This window comes from Mytilus californianus, unplaced genomic scaffold, assembly GCF_021869535.1.
Source record: "Mytilus californianus isolate M0D057914Y unplaced genomic scaffold, xbMytCali1.0.p SCAF_21, whole genome shotgun sequence".
Lineage (NCBI taxonomy): Eukaryota > Metazoa > Mollusca > Bivalvia > Mytilida > Mytilidae > Mytilus > Mytilus californianus.
The window spans coordinates 6,739,594-6,753,838 of NW_026262670.1; the positions used below are offsets into that span (position 1 = coordinate 6,739,594).

The 14,245-nt window shown below is 32.9% G+C and overlaps 1 protein-coding gene across 7 annotated transcripts in view; it reads left to right on the forward strand.

Annotated features, from left to right (window-relative positions):
* Positions 1-14,245, forward strand: part of LOC127731874 (ankyrin repeat domain-containing protein 50-like) — a 109,447-nt gene that overhangs the window by 39,795 nt on the left and 55,407 nt on the right. The window contains exon 1 of one of the 7 annotated variants that reach the window (XM_052240743.1): positions 7,003-8,986. The exons of the other annotated variants lie outside the window; for them this stretch is intronic. The gene's annotated coding sequence lies outside the window, so the exon portion shown is untranslated. Of the gene's footprint in view, positions 1-7,002; positions 8,987-14,245 lie in introns of those variants that run through there. 7 annotated transcript variants of the gene reach the window in all.

A 14,245-nucleotide genomic window follows, 5' to 3' on the forward strand; every position in this document is an offset into this window, starting at 1 on the left:
ATTAAATGATATACAGGGTTAGTCCCCAGGGGTCACCCCCACCCCCTGCCATTTAAGAAAGTTCTAATATCTTGTAAATGGTCCTGATCCCCACCCCTAAACCATATATATTCTGGTTTGTCATGTTAAAGCACATCAAATGAAATACAGAGTTAGTCCCCAGGGGTCACCCCCACCCCCTGCCATTTAAGAAAGTTCTAATATCTTGTAAATGGTCAAGATCCCCACCCCTAAACCATATATATTCTGGTTTGTCATGCTAAGATGGTTTGAATGATATACAGGGTTAGTCCCCAGGGGTCATCCCGACCCCCTGCCATTTGAGAAAGTTCTAATATCCTGTAAATGGTCGAGATCCCCACCCCTAAACCATATATTTTCTGGTTTGTCATGTTAAAGCACATCAAATGAAATACAGGGTTATTCCCCAGGGGTCACCCCACCCCCTGCCATTTAAGAAAGTTCTAATATCTTGTAAATGGTCAAGATCCCCACCCCTAAACCATATATATTCTGGTTTGTCATGCTAAGATGGTTTGAATGATATACAGGGTTAGTCCCCAGTGGTCATCCCGACCCCCTGCCATTTGAGATAGTTCTAATATCTTGTAAATGGTCCTGATCCCCACCCCTAAACCATATATATTCTGGTTTGTCATGATAAAGCACATCAAATGAAATACTGGGTTTGTCCCCAGGGGTCACCCCCACCCCCTGCCATTTAAGAAAGTTCTAATATCTTGTAAGTGGTCAAGATCCCCACCCCTAAACCATATATATTCTGGTTTGTCATGTGAAACTGGTTTGAATGATATACAGGGTTAGTCCCCAGGGGTCATCCTGACCCCCTGCTATTTGGGAAAGTTCTAATATCTTGTAAATGGTCGAGATCCCCACCCCTAAACCCTACATATTCCTGTTCGTCATGTCTCGAACATTTGAATGACGTATAGGGTTAGGCCCCAGGGGTTCCCCCCACCCCCAATGTTCTAGTACCTTGTAAATGGTCGAGATCCCAACCCCTAAACCATATATATTCTGGTTTGTCATGCCAAGATGATTTGAATGATATACAGAGTAGTCCCCAGGCATCACTAATGCATATAACTTTACTGGACCAAACCAATTTTCACTGGACTTTGCCCAATGTCAGGCGACCCTGGGAATTACGAATTATGGGAGCTTCGTTTGGGAGACTTCGTAACAGCATCCTGTTACAATCATTTCTTGTTTCCAATGAGACAACTATCTTCCAAAGTAAAAATAAGGAGATGTGGAATGATTGCCAATCAGTAGGGTGCCCAATGTCCAAAAAGTCTTCTAGCATGTCTAGTTAACGAGTTTAAGTTAACAGATAACACACGGCTAATTGTTTTTGCAAATCATAGGAAAATCATTATATTTTACGACCATGATTCTCGTCGTAAGTTCCCATGGTCACGATTTTCCAAATTTCATGTTTTTACAGGGTACCTCCAGATACTGTTTTATACATGGAATCTTTAACATGAATAATAAAATTATTACGCTCTTTGTTGGTAATTAAAATAGTACTTATAATATAGTTTATACAATAAATATACCATATAACAAAAGCGGAAAATATTTAGGGATCATAGATTTATTCTTACGAGGAAGCTCGGAGCATCCTCCGAGGATGCTCAGAGCTTTTTAAGTAGGCTCTTCTCAGCAGTTTATGTGACAATAATTATAATTATCCATTAAGATGTCAATCAAATCTGTAGCACTTCTATAATAAAGAAAGTATTATAGAGGAAGCTCAATTAACACCTGCAGTGTAAACATCTGGTCTAATCAAATAAATCTTGCATGAAATTTTACAAAACTATAAAACAGATTAGAAATTCTTCCATAGTACTGTACAATGCTTAGAAAGAAAATGTTTTTAAAATAACTTGAATAACTTGAATTCCTTGAATAACTTTTTTTATTTTGTTTTTATGATAGTTAAACGGATTGAGTGGACCAAAAACTTTATAACAAAAATTTATACTTTGTACTGGAATCCCTTTTGTCTATACAATACAACTTCTTTTCTCAAAATATTTTATATATGATATCCACAGGAAAGTATTGAGAAAATGTTTTATTTCCAAAATTATACACAGATTTAATGGAATTAATAAGAAATTATGAGCTTTATAATAAGGCTCTTTTTCTTTTTCATAACTACAAAATAACTTAGAAAAGTGCATTAAAATAATTCAACTGCCCAGACCAATCATGTCCTCCATTTATACCATACTATTAAATGTACAAAGTATTGGAGCATCTTTTTCTAAGTCCATAGTTCTAAGCTCTTAATTTTATTTTAGATTCTAGTTCTTCAATACACATTGATTTGTAAAAAATGTCAACTTATTTTTTCAAATATCTTTTTAAAGCTTAATCAAAATGCAGAAAGTCATAATTACATTTGATACCACAGGGATAGTGATAATGCAGTGAAATATTCGTAACAATTTCATTTATGCTGTGATTCCTGGTTTTAAGGTTCATCATAACAAATGGACAAAAATGGCTGTGTTTAGACCTCAAAAACTACTCTTGAGTACAGACTAACCTGTGCAGTTGGAAAAGTTTTAAAGCCTAGCATCCGCTAGATATATAAAAGTTAAATACATTTTGTGTTTCAGAACATATGCAACTATTCCAGTCATAGTTACGTTCGATAACTCTGCATGTTACTGGTTTAATAATAATTATGTCAAATTTACTGGTTACCCGTGTGATGATTAGAAATTTGAAAAATATAGATATTTCACCTCGGATACCATTCATTCGAGTTTTTCTTTTACTGATATAAAATAATAGCATAAAATAATTTCATTAAGAATCGAACAATACTAATCTACATGTACACAGGTCTTGTCAAATTACATCGTGATTAGGTGCCATGTTTGTTTTCTTTGATCACGTTGATGACTTAATTAATATCTCCTTAATCTCGCTATGTCCTTGGTATTGTTAAAGTGACAATAACATGTCATACTTAATTGCAATATCAACAGTGAAATCAAATTGAATCATTTGCATGGGTAAAATTAGTGTCGAACATCGTCTACGTTTGAAAATTATTTAGTCGCCACCTTACGTAACTTCGAAATTTTATCAAACAAACAGCATGTATCCACTTTAACAAAGAGAAACAATGTATGATTCTATGCTGCTTTAAGGTAAGACAATTACTGAAAACGCATGCATCCAACATTTATTCGATTTTCATCGTAAATATCTTACAAAATATATCTTCACAAGTCGGCCCAAGCTGTCAATGTAAAATGCATGGTTAATGCATATAAATCTTTATTTTCGGTGGAAGAAACTGTTTCTAATAAATATATTAAAGAAAAGGTGAAATAAGAAATTTCTTAAATACAGTAAGACACACTTCAATGAATATTTGAAATATCACATTTTGATTAATAACTAAATGAATACCGGCATGTTGTGTCTTTGTTTACTACCAACAGCGGCCGCCATTTTTAAAATATTGCTAACGAATGCCAAAATGTGAACTTTTCAATCAAATTTTGAAGCAAAAAGTTTGATACCTAAACTGATATGGTTTTCGATTTCATTTATATGAATATGTTGTCGATCTTTTTAGGGGTTGGGAGAAATTTAGTAACAATAAATAAGTTGAGAAAATTGACTATATAATAAGGTCCCATTGCAATTTTATCGAGTTTTAACAAAGAAGTCAACGGAGGTTGTGTGGTTATGTCACCTCAATTTTCAAACTTATTTTGAAGCAAGAAATCATATATCTGAACTGAAACTTAGAACATTTTTAATTGTAAAAATGAATATACTGTACAACGCGGGGTTGGGAAGTAAAATACAAAATGTAACAAAAAAGTTATGACCGTTTAATCTATGTACCCCGTTCATTTTCATTGATAATCAATCGGCCATTAATGATATACAACTGAAGTGTAAAAGTCACGTGATGACCGCGATAGTTGGATATGAGATAAAATCTTTTTTGGATTTTGATGGGTATTTTATTCTGTTCCTGCAGAAGGTGTAAAAATAAACTAAGTTGGGATACAACTTTGAGATGCTCCCTTTCAGGTAACAACTGTATTGTATTGTATTGATTGGCCTTGATTGACATGGACAATAGACAGACAATAGATATCTACACAACTATAGGTGAGTTAAAGGTTGTAACTGAGTGGGCAGTATCAAAGGCAATTCAGGTGTTTGTTTATTTTTACACCTTCTGCAGGAACGAAAAAAAATGCCCATCAAAATCAAAAAAAAAATTCATCTTTCTGAAACACAAAATGCATTTAACTTTTATATATCTAGTGGATGCCAGGCCTTAAAACTTTCCCAACTGCACAGGTTAGTCTGTACTCTGAGTAGTTTTTGAGGTTTAAATACAGCCATTTTTGTCCATTTGTTATGATGAACCTTAAAAAAGTAGAGTTCGCGAAAATGGTCGGTCCTGTCGGTCCTGTCGGTCAAAATGAGGCTCGGACCAGTATTTTGAAGGCTAGTGCCAGTCCTGATGACCGATGTAAAAACGGCCGTTGTAGTGCATATTTCGGCACTTTTTTACATCAGTTATTAGATGTACCGCAACTGTTTCCAATAAGTGGCCACAGACCACAATATATTAATTAAATTCTCTATTAGTTCTTTATAACGTTTTGTTTCATTAAAAAAAATGCACCGATTCTTTTTGTCAAATATTTTGTGTGTGTAAAGAACAGTACTAATCCAAACATATATCAAACATTCAGAAATATCGCTCCCCAGCATCTTACAAATTTAGCCAATACACATCCATACCTGTATGGACAAGTCAAGAGATGTTCCGAAAAACTGTAAATATCACCTTTTTGCACCTGGCCTAATCACTCTTTCCATATCAAAATCAGTTAAAATACAACATCCAAAAGTTTATTTCACCTCTCTTCTTTCATTTCCATCCAAAAAAATCTAAGAAATGAGTGAGGAAGGGAAAGAAAAAAAATTAAGAAAAAATATACTCTAATTAAAAGGAACTATATTCGTGGACAACAAAAAGCGGGATAATTAATTGTGGTCTTTGGCCAAGTGTTTACATCGGTTATCAGATGTACCCGCTGCAAATTTCCGGTACTGGTCTCTGCAATTCTGTCTAATAATACTGTTAAGAAATCTGTGTAGAGGCAAAACATTATTATCACAGCATGATACATTATATAAACATTATAGTTTGAGGGAATAAACCATTTTACAGTTTCAGTAGGGATAATTATTTTAGAGCATCCTCTGTTATGCCCATATGAAATATTGTGTTAATATTAAAATGTTGTATGCTGTTGGTCCAAGGACACAGTTATCGTCCTTTGGTTTTCGTTGTCTACAAATATAGTCCCTAGTGTGAACAGTGTATAACTTGCATTTTTTTTTGATACACTTTCCCAATTTAATTCTTGATATTTTATGCATGAAATATTAAGTAAGAGGATGAAATTACATGTTAAAAAAATTTGGGTGCTGAATCTTTATGTTAAGTAGCTATATAGTGATTTGGTCCAGTTAAAAAAGGTCAAAAATTAGAATGTCTGAAGCTGTCAAACTGAATTTAGCCCCCCTTAACACAAAATTGTCAATATTTTGAGTTAGAGCTGGTAGAAGTTTCTATAATTTTGATATTATTTGTATCAATAGTAGTACACTACACTGTAAAAATCTTTTTGAGATAGAGCAGGTGCGATTTTTTAAATTTGAATTTATTGTCTAAAAGAAATGCACTACGAAATAACTGTTCTCGGGCCTAAGAGATGAATTCCGTAAATGTAGATTCTGTACTTTGGCAACTTTCCTGAATGATTTGCTGGTTTCAATTTGTCAAACTCAATAAAAGTAAAGGATTTACATCTTTGTTTGACAGAAATTCTGTTAAAATGTCCCATTTTGGCATTATACGGCTAAAATAAGCATTTTAAAGCAATTTCCATTTTATGCCTAAGAGCCATGCTGACTTTCTATCTGACAGCTTTTTATGTTCCTGATATTTGTGTTTCTATGCTTAAATCAAATTTAATTAATCATTTGTGAACTCTGCATCTAGAGAAAAGTAGATTATCACAGGAAAAATGTGCAGAATATTTGTATTTATGTCCCTGGTTAAACGGCCTGTTTGATGTATGTGAAATGTGAAGAGCTTTGTACATAAAATCTGTAGTCCATCACAAATATTTCACTAAATCTGTAAAAAAACACTTTACAATGATCAGTACACCCTATTCATTTCGTATGCTACCATAATTTTCTTCTTTAGGATAGAAAGTGGTTCAAATATATGCCAATTGAGACTAAAACTACATGCAAGTTTTCCATTAAAAAGTGAAAAACTGGTCATCAGACCATACTGTCTGCAAAAAAAAGTTGAATTCAAGAGTCCTTTTGCAATTAGACTTCTTGTATCATAACATCTTAGCATAGAAATGAGCAAAAAGTAACAAATTTCCATTTCTTATAGCCTCTGTGTGCATTTTTGAATGTAAATATGGCCTACGGCCTAAATCGACTCTAAATAATTCTCAGTCTTACATGGCCTAAGACCATTTTATACTCATGTGGTATGCTTTTTGTAATTTTTCTTTACATTTTAAGTACATTTAATATATATATGGAAGAATAATGTATGGTTAAAAAACTTCAAAAACTTCAAATTGGTTGAAAAAAATGCATGTTTATGTAAGGATTCCCTTATTTCGAAAATCTCTATTTTCAGGCACAGGCTCATATAAATTTGACTTTTGAATAACTGTGATAAATCTGACAAATCAAATGAGTGTTCCGTTGCTTTTAATACTTATTATATTATATTCAAGAGTATTTAAAAAGCAAATTTTTGCAATATTTAAATTTTTTAGGCCAAAATCTTGACAGTTGAAAATATTTGATTTAAACGTCAAAAATAAACATCCAAATTTCAATAATAAAATGGCCCTAGTTTCTATATTATATATCCTATGGCCATGAAACTTGGCCAACTATCTTATAATTTCCTAAGCTTAGGTCATGCAAAGTTTTATTAAAATTGGTCAAGTCTTTCTATCCCATTAGGTCCAAGGACACAGTCATTGTCCTTTGGTTTTCGTTGTCTACGAATATAGTCCCTAGTGTGAACAGTGTATAACTTGCATTTTTTTTTGATACACTTTCCCAATTTAATTCTTGATATTTTATGCATGAAATATTAAGTAAGAGGATGAAATTACATGTTAAAAAAAATTGGGTGCTGAATCTTTATGTTAAGTAGTGATTTGGTCCAGTTAAAAAAGGTCAAAAATTAGAATGTCTGAAGCTGTCAAACTGAATTTTAGCCCCCCTTAACACAAAATTGTCAATATTTTGAGTTAGAGCTGGTAGAAGTTTCTATAATTTTGATATTATTTGTATCAATAGTAGTACACTACACTGTAAAAATCTTTTTGAGATAGAGCAGGTGCGATTTTTTAAATTTGAATTTATTGTCTAAAAGAAATGCACTACTAAATAACTGTGTTCTCGGGCCTTTTAGATGAAAAAACATCTTCAACAATAATAATTGATTCCAATTTTAAAAACAGTTATCAAAACAGTATTATTAGACAGAATTGCAGAGAGACTTTTATCAATTTTTACTTTTAAAATTGTGTTATCATATTTTAGTTGTATAAATTGAATATTAAACAACACAAAACAAGCAAAAAATAATTGTTTCAACTCCAAACAACTGCCACAATGTCTTATACTAATGAACATAATTATGCCTCGAATTCTAACTAACTTTGTGTTGTTGGAAATTAACCCTGCATTTCATTGCAGAAATTTTTTTTTGGGTCTTCAACATATATCTTGGGTGTTTCAAAGCAATAATAAAATTCTGTCTGATTTTCTATAAAATATTTTGAAAATTTAAGGGGACATGGCTACTAAAGCTTAAAAGGGGGAGAGGAATATGATTGGTTAACTTCTGGTGACGTTTACTATCTTATATGCAATGAAAAGTTATGTTGTATTTTCACTGTAGTACTGGACAGGATGAGACTTGACTCATGCCAAGTATTTCTTTATTTAAAACAAAGATAAATTCTGCACAATTTAAAAAAAAAAAAGTCAATTAAACAGAGACGTACAAGGGGAAAAACAATGTTGGTATTACCCTTTCAAACCAGCCTTCTAATAATGAATTACAACTTTTCCTAAAGTAGCCATAATTTTCTATAAAAGTAAATGCGGTACTGCTAAAAAGGGCCTGAAGATAATGTCCACTTACTCCAATGATTCTTTATATGTCATCAAGTACTGATTATATTGATACCAAAACCAATCCAATATGTAACTACTACGGTGAGTTATGAACAACAGTTTTAAATGAAACCATTTTCGTATAAAAATACATTTTTGAAACAGACTATAGCACTTCAAAATATGAAAAATGTGTAAATATTTGTGTTTTAACATTAAAAACTATTCTTTAACTACAAAATGTCATGCCTATTCTAATTTTTATAGTTTGCCATTCGAGTGAACATTTAATGTTTGAAGAGGATCATTTCTGTTCATTTTCACTGAATTTGGTAATTTCGATAACAGCACTTGGGTCGAGATTGTCATGTTTAAAAATCGATATTTGTATCCAAACTCTAGACGTGTACGTGCTTCATTCAAACAAATCAGCAGAAGTTCAGAAAATGACATATTCTCTCCACAGTAAGTCAAAAGTCGAGCCCACCCTTGTTTCTAATATAAATCGCAATACAAATATGAAACAGACTATAGCTTAAAAACTAGTTGATCAATAAATCATTTGTCACCAAAAAATACGGTTTCACATCAAATATCAAGTAAAATTAATGTTTTTGGCACTTTTTGAGCACTATGATAAAGAAATGTCAATGTGACCCTCATCCAGTCAATGTGATCCTTGTCCAGTCAATGTGATCCTTGTCCAGTCACGTTGTTATTATAGGTCAGTGTACATTATTTGTGAACTATATATATCCGTCTGATAAAACATTTATAATGGAAAATCCCTTTATTATCAGATTAAAAAAAAAAGGTTTATACTTGATTTAAAAGCGGCATCCAATGCAATTACTTAGGGCTTTTCCAGAATTATTTGAATGGGAGTGGGGGGGAGGGGGGACTTTTATTGAAATTTGATGCGTGGTGGTTATTTTAGACAGAAAGACTTAACAATTTGATTATTAAAGTAATCAATTAAAATGTTATGCATGGCGGTGATAATTAAAAAGTGCATTCCTATGACCTTTCCCCCTGCCAACCAACATGGCCGACATGGCTCAAAATAGAATTTATGGGTAGAATGCAAGTTTTGTCTATTATCTTGAAAACTGCTATAGGTAGAGAAATTTTGACAGGCAGAAATGTTCAGAATGTTTACATCCACCCACTGTCCACTTGAATCGATCAAAACTGGTCTACAACTTCTTATAGAAGTTATTACCCTTGAATGACCAATTATATCATATTTCTTGCAAGGTCTACATGTCTGTCACACTTTATTCACCTGACCAGGACTTCATTTCATGGATCAGTGATCAAGGTTAAAATTTCATGATGAAGTCCATATCTCAGATACCATAAGCAATAGGTCAGCTATATCTGGTGTATGGAATGCTTGTATGGTGAACATGTTTGTCTGGCAGGATTTCCAGACCTTGATCTTATTTTCACGGTTCATTGGTCAGAATTAAGTTTTTGTGGTTTGGTCAGGGTTCGCAGATATTATAAGCAATAGATCAGCTGTATTTTGGTTTATGGTATGCTCGTAAGGTAAACATGTTTGTCTATCTACATGGTTTATATGACCGTTACCTTATTTTCATGGTTCATTAGTCAGTGTTAAGTTTTTGTGGTTTGGTCAGGTTCTCAGATACTAAAAGCAAAAGATCAACTGTATTTTCCTTTATGGTATGCTCGTAAGGTAAACATGTCTGTCTATCCACATGGTTTATATGACCGTTACCTTATTTTCATGGTTCATTCGTCAATGTTAACATTTCATGGTTATATAAAGATAAGGAGATGTGGTATGATTTTACATATTTTACAATCATGACAAATCTTTGAAAATTATATAAATGCAAAGTTTTTAGTATTTGTTAGTTGGTATAATCATTTGATATAAAAAATAAGGAGATGTGGTATGATTGCCAGTGAGAGAACTATCTTCCAAAGTAAAAATAAGGAGATGTGGTATGATTGCCAAAGAGAACTATCCGCCAAAGTAAAAATAAGAAGATCTGCTATAGTAAAAATAAGGACATGTGGTATGATTGCCAATGAGAACTATCCAACAGAGTAAAAATAAGGAGATGTGGTATGATTGCCAATGAGAACTATCCACCAAAGTAAAAATAAGGAGATGTTTTATGATAGCCAATGAGACAAATATTGGCCAAAATTAAAATAAGGAGATGTGGTATGATTGCCAATGAGACAACTATCCGCCAAGTAAAAATTAGGAGATGTGGTATAATTGGGGCCCCGCGGAATGGCGGACCCCCTAAAGTGATCAGTCTGTCTATTCGTCAGTCTGTCCTTCCGTCTGTCCATCCATAACAAATTGTGTCCACTCTATATCTAGAGAACCGTTATGATTTCAAAGTTTATACTTGACATGTATATTAACCAACGACAGAAGGTGTGTCATAATGTATGTACAACTTCCTAAGTCAAAGGTCAAGGTAAAAAAATTTAGTTTTAGTTGACAACCCCATGTCCTATCGTGTCCGCTCTATATCTTGAAAACCGTTATGATTTCAAAAATTATACTTGATATGTATATAAACCAACACCAGAGGGTGTGTCATAATTTATGTACAACTTCCTAAGTCAAAGGTCAAGGTCAAAAACTTTGGTTTCAGTTGACAACCCCGTGTCCAATGATAGATACAAATTTTTTACAACTCATTATTCACAGCGGGGCCCACAGAGATGGCTCCCATCTCAATGATATCTAGTTGCCAATGAGACAACTATCTTCCAAAGAAAAAAAAAGGAAATGTGGTATAATTGCCAATGAGAACTATCCACCAAAGTAAAAATAAGGAGATGTGGTATGATTGCCAATGAGACAACTATCTGCCAAGTAAAAATTAGGAGATGTTGTATAATTGCCAATGAGACAACTATCTTCGAAAGTAATATTAAGGAGATGTGGAATGATTGCCAATGAGACAACTATCTTCCAAAGTAAAAATAAGGAATTGTGGTATGATTGCCAATGAGAACTATTTGCCAGAGTAAAAATAAGGAGATGAGGTATGATTGCCAATGAGAACTATCCACCAAAGTAAAAATAAGGAGATGAGGTATGATTGCCAATGAGAACTATCCACCAAAGTAAAAATAAGGAGATGTAGTATGATTGCCAATGAGAACTATTTGCCAGAGTAAAAATAAGGAGATGAGGTATGATTGCCAATGAGAACTATCCACCAAAGTAAAAATAAGGTGATGTGGTATGATTGCCAATGAGAACTATCAGCCAAAGTAAAAATAAGAAGATCTGCTATAGTAAAAATAAGGAGATGTGGTATGATTGCCAATGAGAACTATTCGCCAGAGTAAAAATAAGGAGATGAGGTATGATTGTCAATGAGACAACTATCCTCCAAGTAAAAATAAGGAGATGTGGTATGATTGCCAATGAGAAGTAACCGCCAAACAGTCAGAGCTCTGACATAAACAAGTCAGAATAAAATGACTTCCATAGGTCAGATATAATTTGATGTAAGTGTTGTCTCCCTTCTTGCACTTAACAGAATATGACTTGTACAGGTCAGTTTATGTCAGACTTTAATTTATCATAAAATGACTTCCACAGGTCAGATTTTGCACAAAATATTGTGACTTAATATCTTCATATTCTAATAAGATTTATGCCCCTTTTTAATGCATTTTGACTTCGAGAGGTCATTTTTGTTCTGATTTGAAGCAGTCATTACTACCACTTTGTTATCAATCTCCATAAAAATATGGTGATTACTAGTTTCGAATTAAAGAGTTTTAAAAAGTGGGGCTCATCTGACATCATACCTTCTCCTTTCCAGAATCTAAACATAATATATTTATCTCATCACTTTCAATTATTTCAAAATACAAAGAAAAACCAGGTGAGAAAAAATGGATCAAACAATTTTCTGAATATCAAAAGATTTACAAAATACAATATTGGATACATTACATGACAATACTTCAAATCTTCCAAGGAAAAACAAGACACTTATTCATGATAAGACTATGTTAATAAAAGATATATTCTCATCCACTTTAAGCTAAATGTATTAAGAGCAAAACATTTATTATTTTAATATTTCATTGAGGTAAATACTGTTGTGCAAACTGACTCAAACAAGTCACATTATGTTCTGACTTACTAAACGTATAACAACTTTTAAGTCTAGTATTGTCATATTGATTTAAAAATGTATAGGTAAGCCAGATAAAAGACTGAGGAAATTAGGTCCCCATAAGTCACAATAATGAGGACTATAAAAAAGTTTATTTGGTATATTCAATATTAAATGTATTTTGTTTTAAACACGGTCAAATCATGTTCTGACTTAAAAGAGTCAGTCCAAAACTAAAAAAAATTTATTGAAATATTTAATCAGGGCATTGCCATATGATATTAAATGAATGTATGGGAACGTCAGATAAAAGACACAGGAAATATATGTTAAGATCCCCTAAAATAAATAACCATTTGACTTAATTGTTTCTAAAAATTTATCAAATAATAAACTCGAAAATGGCAGATTCAGAAGCAGTCTGAAAGCAAGGACTTTCTTGGATTAAAGGAAATACACCTAGCTTTGATTGGAAATTTTGTTTTGTAAACTGACTTTAACAGGTCAAATCATGTTCTGACCTCAAAGAGTCAGTCAAAACTAAACGTATTACAACTTTTAAGTCTAGTATTGTCATATTGATTTAAAAATGTATGGGAGAGCCAGATAAAAAACAGAGGAAATAATGTCCCCTAAAGTCACAATAATGAGGATTATATAAAAAAGTTTATTTGGTATATTCAATATTTAAATGTATTTTGTTTTAAACAGGTCAAATTATGTTCTGACTTCAAAGAGTCAGTCAAAAACTATACTTTAACTAATTATTGCAACTTCTAAGTCTGGCATTGTCATATGCATTTAAGAATGTATGGGAAAAACAGATAAAAGACACCCAATAATAAAGTCACAATAATGAGGACTATAAAAAAGTTTGTTTGGTATATGTAATATTCAAATGTATTTTGTTTACAAGTTTCATCAAATTATCTTAAAATTTTATTCTATTTCTGTATTTTCATGACTTTTTATACAACCGCAAAAATTAAAAATTTTTTGGTCGTATATTGGTATGACGTTGGCGTCGTCGTCCGGCGTCGTCGTCCGGCGTCGTCGTCGTCTGGCGTCGTCCGGCGTCGTCCGAAGACACATTGGTTTTCGCACTCTAACTTTAGTTTAAGTGAATGGATCTCCATGAAATTTTACCATAAGGTTCAATACCACGAAAGGAAGGTTGGGATTGATTTTGGGGGTTATGGTACCAACAGTTAAGGAATTAGGGGCCAAAAAGGGGCCAAAAATAAGCATTTTTGTAACTTCCAGACAATAACTTGTGTGTAAGTGTATGGATCTCTCTGACATTGTACCACAAGGTTCCATATCACAAAGGAAAGGCTGTAATTGATTTTGGGGGTAATTGCCTCAAAATTTTAGGAATTAGGGGCCAAAAAAGGGGCAAAAAACAAGCATTTTTCTAGTTTCATGACAATAACTTGTGTGTAAGTGTTTGGATATTTCTGAAATTGTACTACAAGGTTCCATATCACAAAGGGAAAGCTGGAATTGAGTTTGGGGGTAATTGCCCGAAACGTTTAGGAATTGGGGGCCAAAAAGGGGCCAAAAATAAGCATTTTTCTAGTTTCCAGACAATAACTTGTGTTCAAGTGTATGGATCTCTCTGAAATTGTACTGCAAGGTACCATACCTCAAAGGGAAGGCTGGGATTGAGTTTGGGGGTGATGAATCATAAGGGGGTTCAAAAAATTTGGGGGGGGATTTTTTTTTTCTTTTTTTCCTTTTTTTTTTCTTTTAAAATTTTCCATTTTAAGTTGGTTATTTCTGATTAATATTTAAAAGCAAATAAAAATGATATGGTAGGAGATACACACCAAACAGGATGTGTAAATTAT